The 15,993-nt window shown below is 38.8% G+C and overlaps 1 long non-coding RNA gene across 1 annotated transcript; it reads right to left on the bottom strand.

Moving 5' to 3' along the window:
* Positions 1–14,678: 14,678 nt before the first annotated feature.
* Positions 14,679–15,730, bottom strand: LOC120425166 (uncharacterized). Its single transcript, XR_005606481.2, has 3 exons — positions 15,610–15,730; positions 15,020–15,549; positions 14,679–14,951 (listed from the first exon to the last, which is right to left on the bottom strand). It is a non-coding gene; the product is annotated as an uncharacterized LOC120425166 (long non-coding RNA).
* Positions 15,731–15,993: the final 263 nt, after the last annotated feature.

Genomic DNA, 15,993 nt, shown 5'->3' with positions numbered 1-15,993 from the left:
GCTTATGTTGGTGCAATTAGGCTAATAAAGCTAACAGTACCAGCAGTTCTGGTAGCTTTCAAGCTCGCGAGAAACCGTGAAGCTCTTCAGAACTTGATCCCTTAATCCGCCCCAAATGGCGCCAAGAGCCGGTCTTCCTGGTGACACTAATCCAAGCAATTTGTTAAAAGATAAGCAAACTTGCAAAGTGAGACGACGATACATGAAGTCATCCATCCTCAAGTCTGGCATACTCATCAGGGACGACACCAGAGCTAAAAATGTCAGGGGTCCTGACGCGAAAATCGGCGACGCATACACGATTTTTTCAGATCCATTCACTGAACCGCAAAACCGTGACTTAAACGAACCCGAATCAGTCGTGAGTGCCCTAGCTCACTGAGCAGCTGCAATGCGAGGCAGTAGTCCACCAACGCTCATTCGACGTTGCACGCACACACATAAAGAAACAAGTTTTTACACAAAAAGTGGGTATTTATGGGTGGAAATGTAATTTTGAATATATTTTATGGTTGTTTTAAGAGTTTTGCACAGTCTAGAACCATTCAATTGTTTAAAAATAGTCAAAATAGTGTTTAGAGAGGATTTTAAGAGTCAGTCATACGACACGAATTGAGTGAGTGTAGCTCATTTTTTCACGTCTCTCATTCTCCAGCAGCCGACCGGCACGAGTCAGGCGGCAGTGGTTGAACGGACACAGTAGGCTTACAGTCAGATGCTAGCAGTGAACTGACATATTGGTTTGCTTCATGTGTACGCTGGGTTGGAAACATTTTGCAGGCCTGGACGACACAACAGAATTAGGGGATGATGGATCGAAAATTGATTTCCATATATTGCCCTTGGAGTGAGTGCATGATGCACTAAAACCAGCAAATCTCTTTGATGCGGTCCGGAGAGTGTCACTTTAATCTCTGTGCAGTATAAAGCCTCACTTTGGTGTAATGAATCTGATCCGGAACCCAAGGCCCATCGGAAGCCATTACGAGCCGGATTCCGGCCTGCATAGTTCGTCTTGCATTAAATAATGACATGCTGTCAAGTGCATTTTGCTGTGGGGATCATCAATCTGTCGTCTGGGTTCCTTTGAAGGTTGAAGGATTGCTGCACAGTGATGGATAGATGTCAACAGGATGATGCTGGCGATTGACGAAAGAGAGAGAGTTTGTCGATTGCAAATCATTGAATATTGGGGTATAATCTCTTATTGATGAGCTGCCGTCTGGTAATGGAACGATGTCCATGGTTTTTGGATTTGAATTTGGAGACATTTGAATTTGAAGAGCGTATTAATTACTGGTCAAGCTTGATTTGGAACTGCTTTCATGTTAGAAATCAATAAACGAGGAAAACTTGATGAAAGCAATTTCCGAAAGTAGTAATTCGTATGCTAATAACAACAATTGTGTCCCCCCTCTTATCGTAAAATACCTCAAACCGGGAGGTATTACTATTATCCTTCGACAATAGTCGTCAAACCTGAAATATATAACAGTAATAACGACACCAGATTGACCGGGGCAACAAAATTCACACCATAAAACATGATTATCATAATTCTTCGCGCATAATTCTTTCATCGAGACGGTCACAAAGTCCCGAGCATAAAGGAAGTCGCTTTCCACCGTCTTGAAACGATGTTCTACCCATGGGTGCTGCTGACCGGGAACCACATGGCCATCTCAGCGTGCCATGCCTGGGTTGGCTGCGGGATTTGTAATGTACGTGTCGTGCCAAACATTCACGCACTGGCCATAAATCAAGGCGCTTTCGATATATGTTTTAACACGTAGTTTGGGTTCAGGCGTGTGTTTGGGTGTGTTTTACGCTGCAAAATGGATTAAATCATGGCGCACTGTGTTTGTGTGTGTTTGGGTGTAAATGTCTGGAAACCCGGGACTGTCTTCTTGGCTCGTATTGTAGAAGATGTGACAGAGAGTGCACTTGCTACTTCCGTAAAAAGTCAGGGGTGAAATCAAAACTAAATTTTCTTCAAGTTTCAACTTTGTTCTATGTATCCCTTAATTAATTATCAAATAATGAGTACAACATGATTTTTAGAAAAAAAAATTGGAATAATTTCAATCCAAAGCAGATTTTCTACCTTATTTGATACATTTCGCGAACATGCGAAAAAAGATGTGTTTTTCAATAATTTGCAGCCTGAAACGGTGATGAGATAGAAATTTGGTGTCAAAGAGACTTTTATGTAAAACTATGTAGTATCCCTCGGTACTATAAAATAGTACCAACCTGCAGAAGTGTAATGTCCAGTAGGTAGTCGTAACTCTAGTGCTAGATTATAGCAATGAGCTCGGTTGTGCAACCCAAATGAAGATTCGCTCTCTTCTGTCGTCGTCCGTCGTCGAGTCAAGACGTCCAGTGTAAACTTATACCTAGATTTAATAAAGTTTTAACCTAGTACTAAACGCGTGTTTAATTAGTCATATCGGACACTTCAAACTAGACGCCCGATTTGATGGCGTACTCAGAATTCCAATTTTCCGTTACTCGACTGTAAAATTTTTTGGAACATGTTATTTTATGGGAAATTTAATGTACTTTTTGAATATACATTGACCCAGAAGGTTCATTTTTTCATTTAGAACAAAAATTTTCATTTTAAAATTTCGTGTTTTTTCTAACTTTGCATGGTTATTTTTTAGAGTGTAACAATGTTCTACAAAGTTGTAGAGCAGATAATTACAAAAAAAAATGATATATAGACATAAGGGGTTTGCTTATAAACATCACGAGTTATCGCGATTTTACGAAAAATAGTTTTGAAAATGTTACTTTTTGCGTTTTTCTTTGTTTCATCTTCCGTGTCTGTCGCGGGTTACCATGAACGGCCATGATCGATGACGACCAACTTTTTCAAAACTTTTTTTTCGTAAAATCGCGATAACTTGTGATGTTTATAAGCAAACCCCTTATGTCTATATATCAAAATTTTTGTAATTGTCTGTTCTACAACTTTGTAGAACATTGTTACACTCTAAAAAATAACCCCGCAAAGTTAGAAAAAAACACGAAATTTTAAAATGAAATTTTTTGTTCTAAATGAAAAAATGACCCTTCTGGGTCAATGTAGATTCGAAAAGCACATTAAATGACATGTTCTAAAAAAATTTACAGTCGAGTAATGGAAAATCGGAGAATTTTTAAAACTTTTTCTGTGTTTTTTTCGATGAAAAATACGTTTTTTCGGAATTCTGAGTACGACATCAAATTGGGCGTCTAATTTTACATAAAAGTCCCTTTGACACCAAATTTCTATCTCATCACCGTTTCAGGCTGCAAGTTATTGAAAAACACCTCTTTTTTCGCATGTTCAAAAATGGAAGGGGTCGTACCGCCCCTCCGTCACGAGATATCAAAAAACGGACCTCGGATTCGTGATCAGGGACAAAAGTTACCCCTTAGGACAAAGTTTCACGCAAATCGAAGAGGGGTCGGGGCAACTTTTCCCGATTTCGTGTGAGTTGGTAGAGAATTACCCCTATTGTTTCTCAGTTTTCTCAGCAAAATTTTGATAAGTAATTCGAAAGTTAAGTATAAATATGTGTTTCTGGATGTTAGATAATCAGCCAAAAATCGTGGTCATGTTGTACATCGTTGGATAGGTAATTGTAAGACTTTTACAACAAGCCTAGTATATTGAAGATCTGGCAACCCTGTCTCAGGTTATGGCCACTTAAGTTGAATAGTTAATAAACCTTGTCAAAAGATCTTCCGGCGAGTTCAAACATTGAAGATCTGGTATCCCTGTCTGAAGTTTCAGTTTGAAAAACACGTTTGATGTTAGATGTCAATTTTCAACCCACCCTTTGGTGTGCCCCTTTTTTTGATAAGAAGTGTTGAAGGCACCGACCACAAAGGTGCATTAGGTTAGTTAGTTAGTGACATTGAGTCATAATGCAATTTCGATCCCCAGAACCAATGTCTCCCCATTTTGGTCGCCATTTAATGTTTTTGGATATTTAAGGTTAGATACCCAAATTTTTTATAAAATTAAAAATAAATTTCGTGATGTAACTATACAAAGATTCGATTACCCGATGTGAAATTTTGACAGAGATTTTGAAAATTGAGTTCGCGCCGTAGTTTAATCAAAGTCTTTTTTTATAAATATGTTTTTTTTAATTATCGAGGCAAATCAAACAATTATTTAATATTGAAACATATTTATGTATTTGATAAACATGACTAATAATTTGTATAATTTTACTATAAGAGAGATCAACTTAACTTAAAAAATGGAAAACCTGCTGAATTTCAATTCAATTGACCATCACTATTCTAGTCAAAATTACTTAGAAGCAATTTTTGAGCTAAAGTGTTTGTATTTTGCTGAAAACTATACGCAGAGTATTAGTTTTTATTATTTTAAAAACGTCAATAGTGTCAAATTTATTTCTCTTTTGCCGAAGAACCATGCAAATTTGGAAATCGATTCAACGGTTCAACCCTTCACTTAAAAACTGTTTATTGAATTCAAATAAAAAGCTTCAAAAAATCAATTAAAATACTTAGCTTTTTCTTCGAGGATGCCAGTTGAAACTCATTGCAAATGAATCGAAAAAAAAAAAACAAAAACATCTTTTTTAAAAACATATTTCATCATTTTAATTCTATTTGATTTAACAAATATAACAAGTTTTTTTGTAATTTACTTAAATTTTATGCATTCAAAATGTTCAAGGTTTAGGCAAGGCAGCAGCAGCAAATAGTATAAATAGTAAAGCATTATACAGTCGACTCTCTGGTTGTCAATATCCAAGGGACCGTCGAGGAAGAGAACTATGTTTACAGAACTATGCAAAATGAAGACTCGATTGAAATTTTTTTTCTGATACCCAGCTATGGGAGAGAATCATGGCAAACAAAAACAAACTAATGTCAAACACCCTTCAAAGCTTCGTTTCGCAAACAAAAATGTCTATGCAAGCCATGAGAAAGTGAAATTATTGACAACCGGAAGAGATTTTTAAAGCAAACAGAATCCAAGGGACCGTCGAGGAAGAGATCCTTCAAGCAAGAGAAAATATCGAGGAATGAAGAGAATTGAAGTATGCAGAATGAAGGGACTGAGGAATTCATCGAAAGATGGAGCAATATTGATAGCGAGAAGATCGACAGCCAGAGAGTCGACTGTACATCATAACAGTTGTGTTATTAGAGTAAATTTTCAAAATACCGATAAATTTACAAAAATATTGATTGGTCCAAAAATTCAATACTTGCAAAGAGTCTGATATTCTAAAATTGCACTTTATGATAAAAAATTCTACAATGCAATGTATTTAAATAGTTCAAAATCAATTGTACAAGTTTTTATCAATAATAATTTGAATTTTCTACATTTTTTTTGTTTACCGCCCTTTTTGAGAAATGACAAAAACTTGAAATGAATATTTGCAATGGCCTATTACTTTTTGGTAAAATGAATACAACATAAAACTCTCGCATAACAAATTTTCAACGTAGATAAAAAACTGACTGCAAACACCCTAAACGTTCAACCTAAAAACAGAACATCCGAACCGCAACGAATCATACCCCCACGGTCCTAAAATGGAACCTGGTCGTATTAAAAATTCATTGACCCGCAATCGAGCAAGTCGTCCGCCCCACTGAACCTGGGCTGCGTGAGAGATTTCGATCACGCAAATTTGTTCCAATCGAACAATCTCCGATCCGGTCCCGATCTACAGGACCATAAATTTGGCAAAGCCCGGTTGGTCTGGCCTGGAAGCTGTCCTCCCACTCTCTGTTTTTTTATTCAATTTTGCAAAACAAGCTTAATCCTACCGGAATCCGCACTCTCTTGCCTAGGCGCGGTTGATGGCGGCGGCGAGAGTGATTATTTCATTAGATAGCATGAATCTTCCATTCACCACCACCACCACCACCACCACCACCACTGCTCACCCAACTGGCAGTCGCATGATTGTGATGCATGGCGGCATGAAAGTATATCAGAATCTGCATGAAATCTGTCCTCATGCATTTTTTGCGATATAGGGGTATGACATTTTTGCCCGTTACCGACAATTATCGACATTACCGACGGCTGATTGAGTGTATTGGAGAAAAAAATATAAATAGAACGAGGATTAAACCATCAACTTCTAGATTATAGATCCGACACGCTACCACCACGCCATGGACGCTTGATGAATCGAGAGGGACAGAGCACCAACATAATCTTCGCTCTGGAGTGTTGCTCGGAGACGCGCCAGCATTATATGTGTTGGTGAGAACTGCAGATCGCTGACATGTTTACACGCGGGCAAAAATGAGTTATGAGCTTGCTGCAAAATCTGTTAGAAAATGTAACATTTTCTGCAGCAAATCCACTGTTGCAGATTTTGAGCTATATATTTCCTTTGGGTGCTGCTACTGCTTGTGTGGGATGGTTGATCTGGGCTGAAATTGGACCCAATTTAAGAATGCCGGACGATGAAGCGCAGAAATTAATTCTTTAGAATGAAGTCAGAGCTGAAGAGTGAAAAAAGACGAGAGGAACTGGCAATTAAATTATTTCCAGTCTTTTGATTCGAGACAATGAAATTAAGTCGCTCTCTTTAGGCTCGCGTTAAGACCAAGTGGCGGAGATTATTCATGGATGAGACCACTTTTGAGTAGAGAGTGGACGTACATTTTTACAATAAAGTGCTGCAAATTAGTCGCGTCCGGAGGAGGTTTGATTGCGAGCCATGTGATACGCGAGGAAGTGTTGTTGAACCAAGATATCCATGAGGTCAAGTAGGCGCGTCGATCGTCGATCCCAAAAAACAACCAGCCTACTGCATTAGCGCTAATGCGAAACGGAAAACCTGTTCTAAAGTTATGTGGATCACTATAATAAAGCGCTGCACTTTCCGGAGCTCGTCTAATCGCATTTGGGATGATCCCAAGTCAGCCCGTGTGACAGCTCTTGCACCGTAAAATAACGGTCACGGGCAAACAAAGCACCGAAAATTCAGGTTATTGGAGAATTATGATTAGTGCGTTGCGTTGCGCTACAATTTCTCTCACCGGGGCCCTTTTTTCCTATGCATCAGACCTGTTTTTGATGCCCAACAAACAGACAAAACTCGACTAATCGAAGAGAATCGAAAGTAGGTGAGCGACAAAATCCGTAAACACTGCACAAAGAACATCTGGAGGCTCAGCAAATCCCACGGAATTGATTCCCTGACTCTCGACTCGACTCACACTGTTTGTCTTCCGATAAGTGAACCACTTTCGGCCTGTAAGCCGGGGAAAGAGTGAACGACCTGGCACCACACGTGCCCCGAGTCCCGCTGTGTGACACTCTCTACGAGAGTGGGAATTTATGATCTGTGTTTGAGGTTGATGCGTGTGCCCAAACCGGAATGTTCGATCGGAATCGATTTATGAGTAAGTGTTTAGAGTTTAGTGCGTGTGTTTAGAGGTGGGTTTTACGACCCATTAAAGTGGTGTTTGTCGTTAATAAACGATCGATATGAAAACATCAACTTTGAAACATTATGAATTGCACCAACTTATGAAATTAGAACCTCACGACCGACTCTTCAACGAAACCCAACCAGCGTTCAGTGACCTTTTCCCCCATCGAGCTGTGTTACTAATGTCAAACTCACGACATGACGACTCAGCGGTGAGTCGTCGTTTGATGGCGCGGTTCCACTTATCAATTATCGAGTAGGGGAGACCGACTAAATAACGTATCGTTACATTCTCGGCTAATTTTCTTTCCGATAATCATAGGCTTCTTTGCACGTGCACACCTTCCGATAGCGTCAAAGACAAGTAGATGGACAAATCGGAACTCATGTTAACAACATGAAGAAAGTCTTTCTATTCACAGTCCGCTTGTCTTTGAGGTTGTGTTAGAAACGCAAGAATCGTGACAAACGGTCATTCGATGGAATCTCAGAAGCCACTAACTAGGTGCTGGCCGATATTGGCCCAAGAGGTATGTTCCGTGCTGGAAATGGGATGATATTTTTTCACACCTTACAGAAGACTTTGGAAAGCTGGAGGCCAACCTTCTTCAGAAAAGAATGAAAAAATGACCACGTTCTTTGTTTTTTGACATTAGTTATTTCATAGTTGTTTAATTTTTTTCCCGATTTTTGCTTGATTCGCGATTTGTGTTTATTTTTTTTAATTTCGCGGATTGTAGATCGAATTTCACCATGTGATGTGATGATTGTCTAAGTCCAAGTTGACCAGATTCTCACAACCATTTGCCTGCCGCTCCCATCTTTGCCGCGCACTAGGGACAAGGAAAGAGTATGAAAGACGGGAAGTGTTTATACTCCACTTTTTTTAAGGGGATAAGGGAAAATCTCGACGGTATCCAATCATGAGTTGCACTTGGAGTTTGACGATGACGATAAGGTCTAGGATAAGCTAAAAGCAAGCGTTGTGACCATTGACATGTATTTTAGTTTGTATGATTAATTTTGTTTTGCCACAAAAGAACAAATTGAATAATCACTTTTCAGAACGCACAAAAGAAAAACTTCTTGCTCAGCTGAAATAACCCATTAGGGCTCAACAAACCTACAAAAAATATCACAAAAAAGAAAACATATGACGCCCGTGCCCGCGCGTGAGATTTTGCACGACAAAACAGCCGTCTCGGTGCTGCTGATGCCGATTTATGATTTAACGCGAATACTTTAGGCCACTTTTAGCGCGAAACAAAGCGTAGACAGCTTTTTGTTTCAGTAAACTCAGCAAAAACTAAAATAAAAAAAAACACCGCAAAACTTTGAATCCGTCAAGCAGGCGGTGGTCTGTCGGCCGTTTAATTGCTGGCCATGTCGCGCGTGAACGCAACGCATCGCAGCAGACTGGGCCCATCTGGAGAGATTGAACGTTTGCGATAAAACCCTGCCCCTTGTGGTGGGGAGATCCTCCCTAGAACATCGCCGGTGTGATGGCACACGTTTCTGACGGAGAGCTTGTTGGCTCAAAGCTTGACTCGCCCGCGCAACAAGAATGAACGAGAAACGGGAATGCTATGCTGTCGCATGTGCATTTTGGGCTAATTTGCTTTCAATGCTTCTTCTTTTGAGCTTCACAGATCTCCAAAATTCGACCTAACCTCAAACCTAATAAAAATCCGTGCAATGTTGTCACTCTTCATATGAAAAAAGATTCGATCTGATCTTGCTATCTAATCACACCCTGAAAATTGCTGCAAGTGCGACAACTGATCAAAGGGATTTCAGGTCAGAACGCGTTTGACACACGTACTTGCCCGACTGCTGTACACATTTTTAATTATAACTCGGGACTCCGACAACCAAATTCAACCAAACTTCGGGACAATGCACAGAACGGTCAGACAAAAAAGACGTGTTTGTTATTGTTTACATTGCTTGCTACTGTTTTTATTTATTTAAAGTCAAACCATAAAATTCGCTTTTCTCGAAACACCAAAATGTGACTTGCAACAAGATTACGCAGTTACTTCCAATTTTGACTTGATGTTTTCAAATGTCATGCAGGTTGATATGTTTGAAACCAAAAAAAAAAAACGAAATTGTGACAAGAGTGCACACCACTGACTAAATTCTCGCGTGTGCAATGGTACAAACGGATGGATGTCGCGGGTTCTACCCAGCCGACAGGAAGTAATTATGGTGGCGGCGTGAGTTGAGAATTGAAAACGAAAAAAAAAACTTCCAACGACAACGACTCGTTTTATAGCAAATTAACAAATGAGCAGACTTGTTGCGAAATGTGACCACGTAAAACCAATTATGCGAAACAAAGTAGGCGACGATTTGATCGAATCACATCCACGGATTTGGAATTTATGTGCTAACCAACAATAACATCAACAAAGTAGGCGTTTTCAACACATTTTAACGTGCTATAATCCTGTTATCCATTCGACCATGCCATTTTAAAGCCGATTTAAAGTCATCCTAATTGTAGTAGGCCATGATAACTACCAGCACTCCCAGCACAGTTCATTCCCGGCCACCCAACACGCCGGACGGAATAAACAGTTTTCTCAGTAACAAACTGTCTTTCACTGTAGCTTACAACACTAATGCATGTTATTGCATTTTAGAGGGGCAAGCCTCATAATGTGCCATTTGAATGAACATTTGAAAACTCTTTTACGGTTATTCGTTTTTCCATAGGTTTATAATAACCGATCAGTACCAAAATGTTGCGATGGATGCATCGTAAATTTTGTCACTCATGAACCCATAAGGTCATCAAAATGCTCGAAGATTCGTTAAAACATGGATACGGCTGATTTTGGAATCATAAAATGCATCGTTAAACTGATATGCCAATAATTTTCGTTGGTGGGACGATGTCACAGTATGCAGATGAGTGAGCATTATTTATCACACAAATGGGAGAGAAATTGGACACAGGTTTCGTTAATGTTGACTGATAAGCGACATAAAAAAGCTGGCAATAGAAAATCGATAATGATGCACATTTTTAAGATTTATTCAAAACGCTATCGCAGTAGGCGTTTAGAGGCTTGGTAGCTTCTGGAATTCTCTCAATAACTCAACCCATCATAATCTGCATCACGAAGGAGAAATGATACGTGAGATGACTCCGTCAGTGCAGCATCCGCCAGACTTCCAGACACCGGAAAATAAGTGCATAAAAGTTCTTCCTGTGCTCCGTCAACAAATAGACCCCGTAAAGTGGGTTTGTTCCACCAGTTGGCAATTTATTTATTGTTTCATTTTTACTTTTTCAGAACATCACCATTATGATGCTTCTTCATATTTCAAGTCTGACTGCTTTCACTCTGCCAAAACTGAAATAGAACTTCTCCACAACTCAAAAATCTCAGAACCTCAACCGCACATGAAGTAATAAAACGGTGGAATTAAATTAAATTATGTCAAACAGACGTCTTCAATTTATCCATCAACGAAACCTGCGCGCGATATAAAAACGCGATGGTTGGTCGGTCGGATGAATGAACGAATGAATGGATGGATAGCAAAGTACAATCAAATTTGCACACTCTCATAAACGAGCAAAGTGTGCCACTGATTTGCATTTCGCTCAATCGTCGGCAGTTGAAATTCCTCTTTCACTCACTTTTTAAAGCGACCGGCGGTGATGTGTGGAGGCACACTTCATCATGTGCCACGTGGGTCAGCCGAGCGAGTGGTGTCTTCAATTTGCTGATGCCTTTTTAGGGTAAGGTTCTGGATTGTTGATCCGATTTCATATTTTTCACGTGAATTGTAAATAAATTTTAAACGCCAACTCACACGACATCGAAATAGTTTGTCCCGACCTCACTTCGATTTGCATGAAACTTTGTGCTAAGGGGTAACTTTGGTCCCTGATCACTAGTGTGTCCCAAACAAGGCGATGTGGCGGAAATCTTCAGGCTCACCCGGATTACGACAGATTTTTGCCTCAAGAACAATGTTTCATACAACGAAAAACTCAAAACAATCGATTAGCACTCGCACGGGTCCCCCACAGACCGTTATTATAAATAAAAAATTTCCACCCAAACCAATGACTGGACATGGTTCCTGGGACCATTCTGCACCTCTGGGCCGAGTTTCAAAATATTTGCCGGCAGAAATTTCGAATACGGTCAGTTTTAGTGTTTCGAGTAGAAATTAAGGGGAAATCACATGTAAAATGCGTCGGAAAAGATCAAAGTTTCAATGTTTTAATTCCAAAACATTACTGGTCATGGTTTTAAATTGCATTAACATGTAGCAGAATGATATAAAAACGATTTACAGCACTGACTTAGCCGGATTAAGCCGAAGTTAAGTGACTTAAGTATATTATTTACAAGTTTACATCTTAATATTAAAAAAAACTCCTACATCAAGGAATTTAAAGGATAAGGATAACTAGATAGCACAAAATAACTTAAAATGGGGTGACTTTGAGCCAAGGGGTGACATTGTACCAAATTATACGATTTTATAATAGCCAGATAGCTTAACACCAAGCTCGATAAGCTTGAATTGCAAAGTATAATCGTTGCAAATATTTTGTTCTTAGATTATGTTGTCCTCTGCCATAAAAAGTTCAATAAGTACGAAACACTAAAAAAATAGATAAAATAGATAAAGCTTTAGTTTCACATTGGCCAGAAGTAGGATATGTTTTGAAAAAACGAAGTTGACTTTATAGCTGTCGGCCACCATTGCTAGTACCAACCACTAGTGTCTTCCTTTTATCTACAAGGACTTCGCCGCCCTGGGCTCCTAAGTGTATGAAAGTATGGCACGGAGCGACGGCGCCGAATACCCATATTTACACAAAGAATTTTAGAGCGCCCGCCGCGGGATTCGAACCGGCGACCTCTGGATTGTGAGTCCAGTGCGCGGTCCGATTGATCCACACGGGCGGGACCCGGGCGGGATATGTTTTGATGAATACATTATTAGTGAACGTTCTTGATGATCAATAATATGTTTTATTGAATCCTAACTATGAGTGTATCAACATTATTTTATCCAATTACGAAAAGTTATTTTATTTTATTTATTTTTTATTTTATGACGATAACTGCAATGTTGAAAAATAATTGGTTGGTTTGAAATATTAATCCTGTGGGAAGTTGTGCCATTCAACTTTTGCTAAGAGCTAAATGGTAGCTGGAGTTGTCTCCGGATTTCATTCGTAAGTTTGAAATTTGTAAACGATTTAAAACAAAAAAGAACAAGTTTATTCTAATTGCTATGTCACAAGCTTGCCACGTCAAAAAGTTTGTTTCCCTAATATTTTGATTGTTTTATTTGATTTCAGAAGAAATTGATTCAGAACTGAAAAATGTGAGCATAATTTTCAAATTTGGAGGATTCCAGGAGATTTTAAATTTATTTTAATTAATTAAATTTTAAATCAACAGGCTTTATTCAAACAGAATAAGCAGATTTGCGTAGCAATATCATCAAATTGCTTTGTGGGAACATAAATAGACCAAATTAATCCGTCTACAAATAAATAAATTAACATAAAAATTCAAGCTTATCAAAGCAATCCTAATGCATTTATTGGTACAATGTCACCCCTTGGCTCAAAGTCACCCCATTTTAAGTTATTTTTGTGCTATCTAGTTATCCTTATCCTTTAAATTTCTTGATGTAGGAGTTTTTTTTTAATATTAAGGTGTAAACTTGTAAATAATATACTTAAGTCACTTAACTTCGGCTTAATCCGGCTAAGTCAGTGCTGTAAATCGTTTTTATATCATTCTGCTACATGTTAATACAATTTAAAACCATGACCAGTAATGTTTTGGAATTAAAACATTGAAACTTTGATCTTTTCCGACGCATTTTACATGTGATTTCCCCTTAATTTCTACTCGAAACACTAAAACTGACCGTATTCGAAATTTCTGCCGGCAAATATTTTGAAACTCGGCCCAGAGGTGCAGAATGGTCCCAGAAACCATGTCCAATCATTGGTTTGGGTGGAAATTTTTTATTTATAATAACGGTCTGTGGGGGACCCGTGACTCGCGATTTGCGAGTTGATGAGAAATGGTCTGTTTTCATAAAACAATATTATATTATGTTGTAAAACCTAGAAAAATGCGTTCAAATTGCCCGATATTCAATTTTAAATCATAGTTAGGAGTCCTACCAATAATGATTCTGTATTAATGTTGATCCAGAAAGTCAACATTTTTCTGCTTGATTTTTTACGAATTTCTCTCAAAAATCCATCAAAAAATGTTGTGACGCCAAATCCAATACCATCAATTTGTAGGTTACAATATTCTGATTTTTTTTACAATTAGTTTTTGTCTCTTCAGTGCCTAGTGTAGAATAAAAATGGCGATTTTTTGAAATTCCCTACACAGAAAAAAATAAACCGGTAAATTTACATCATTTATGATGTACCAAAAGTGCACGTCATTAATGATGCGAATTTAAATCGAATTCATTGTAAATTTAAGTGCCTTCCAATGTAATCGTGCCGAACCAAAAGCGCTACGAAAACATGTAAATTTCCGATGAAATCTACGTAAATTTACCCAAGCCGAAAATTTTTTTTGCTCCGCTGAATCTGGAATCCGATGTAATTTTCATGGTTTTAGTTTTGCATGCTGCATTTCATGCATATTTCAAAAGAAATGCGTTTCCGATTGAATAATAAAAATCAAAAATATTTCATTGAAAAGCATTTAATGACAGTATAAAAATTTGAAGTTTGAAAACAACATCGAACACCAAATCCAACAGAGCATTAGAGAATACAATCTTACTAATTTTAAAAAATGGTAATGGTAAAATGGTAAAATGGTTTAAAGTAAATCTTTCCCAGTTCTTGAGGGGAACACACTTGAAGAGTATCGGGGCCGGCATTTACAAAGCGGATACAGTGGCTATTTCTTTACTTAATGTTAACATGTGCAGGTTAATGTTAACTTTGTATAGGTCGCCTTCCTAAGGTGTCGTTAATAAGGTCCAGCTTGTGACGATGCTCTACCTTCCCTTTAATAGGCAAACGAATCCAGAAGAGAAACGATCACCAGTTGTGTTGGTCCGAGCCGGGATTTGAACCTCGATCTAACGCTTACGAGGCGGAAGCGTTACCACTAAGCTACGTGGCTCGGTCAATCTTACTAAACATGAATCAATATTAGCGAAGAAATTAATAAAAAAATAACTGGGAATTGAATTGTTCCCTTTAAACTTTATGGTGATTTTAAAAATACGGAATGGTACTCACCTACTATTTTGTCAACACAAAATCATTCAGCGCCAGCAATTACCCCTTGGAAGTTTTCATTCCAGAGGAGGCGATCCATTCAGACCGAGCATTGCCGAGCGACGAAGTACGATCGCGTCTGGAATTTCTCGTGACCGACCTTCTAGCCGTACTCGCTTCAAGAATTTGCTGCACATCTTGAACCGAATCTTGGATTGATTTGCAATTCGCGCCTATCGCTGGTCCAAGTGTTTATCCTGGAAGGCAAAGAAAAAGCACCATATAGTAATCAGCTCAGTGTGCACGATTTAAAACACTTTTTCACCTGGAATCGATCTTGCCCAGCTTGCAACAAACGTTGAATCCTAATGAACCTGTGATGACGAGCCCCTGATTTCTCTCCACCTTTACCACGCTTCAGCGCGACCAGATTAATCGTTTTCAGCTTACGCGGCCGATGGGTGCCGTAGCTGGCCCGCAGACAAACGATCTCAAATGCTCCGGGTTGGAGTTCAAGCGGTGCGTGGACCTGGTGGAGATCGTGGACGGCTAGATCGTCTGCCTTGTGTTTTGGGCAACATGGTCCATATCCGTCTCCGTTCGGTTCTCGGCATTCTTGCTTGTTTCCGTTCTTGCTTGTCCGTATCCGAAAGAGCCCGCACCGATTCCGTTCAAATCCGTTGACTAACCGTTCCCTTGAAGAAATTTTACCGTCCTGGCACGGAATCGTTTTCTTCTGGTTATTGTCCACGCCACCATGGCGGTTCTGGTTCGTTTTGGACTCCAGGAAGGGGGTCAAACTGTCTGGTCTGTCTATGGGTTTTGCCAAATCTGATGGTTTGTGTAAATTTGATTCTGGAAAAGATTCAATTTGTATGAACTGCCTGAGAAAACAAAAAATAACATTTTACTCACCTTAATTAGGCCAAATCGTAGTACCAATTACGCTATTCGAAGGAGTTTTGGCTCCTCTTAAGGCCTACCGTAAAAATGGTAAATTTTTACAAAAGAAACCATCAATATTTCAACTTTGTTTTCTAATTTCGCAAAAAAAAAAACAGATTTTGGTGCTTAAGTGCTATCTGTTTGACAGTTTAAAATTTTGCTTTGACGTTTTCTCCCAACCTCGACTCGGCAAGGTACAAACGAAGTACTAGATCAGTTGAAATTTGATCGTACACGAAGAACCAGGTTTGCTCATTTTACCAGTTTTGTAGTTTTGATTTTCAACAATTTTTTAATATTATATTCTGGAGTTTTTTTTTTAAAAGGTCCAATAAACCAAATTTCCAGTTTTTG

This window comes from Culex pipiens, chromosome 2 (genome assembly GCF_016801865.2).
Source record: "Culex pipiens pallens isolate TS chromosome 2, TS_CPP_V2, whole genome shotgun sequence".
Lineage (NCBI taxonomy): Eukaryota > Metazoa > Arthropoda > Insecta > Diptera > Culicidae > Culex > Culex pipiens.
The sequence above is the reverse complement of the archived record's forward strand: the minus strand, read 5'-3'. Positions and strand labels throughout refer to the sequence as shown.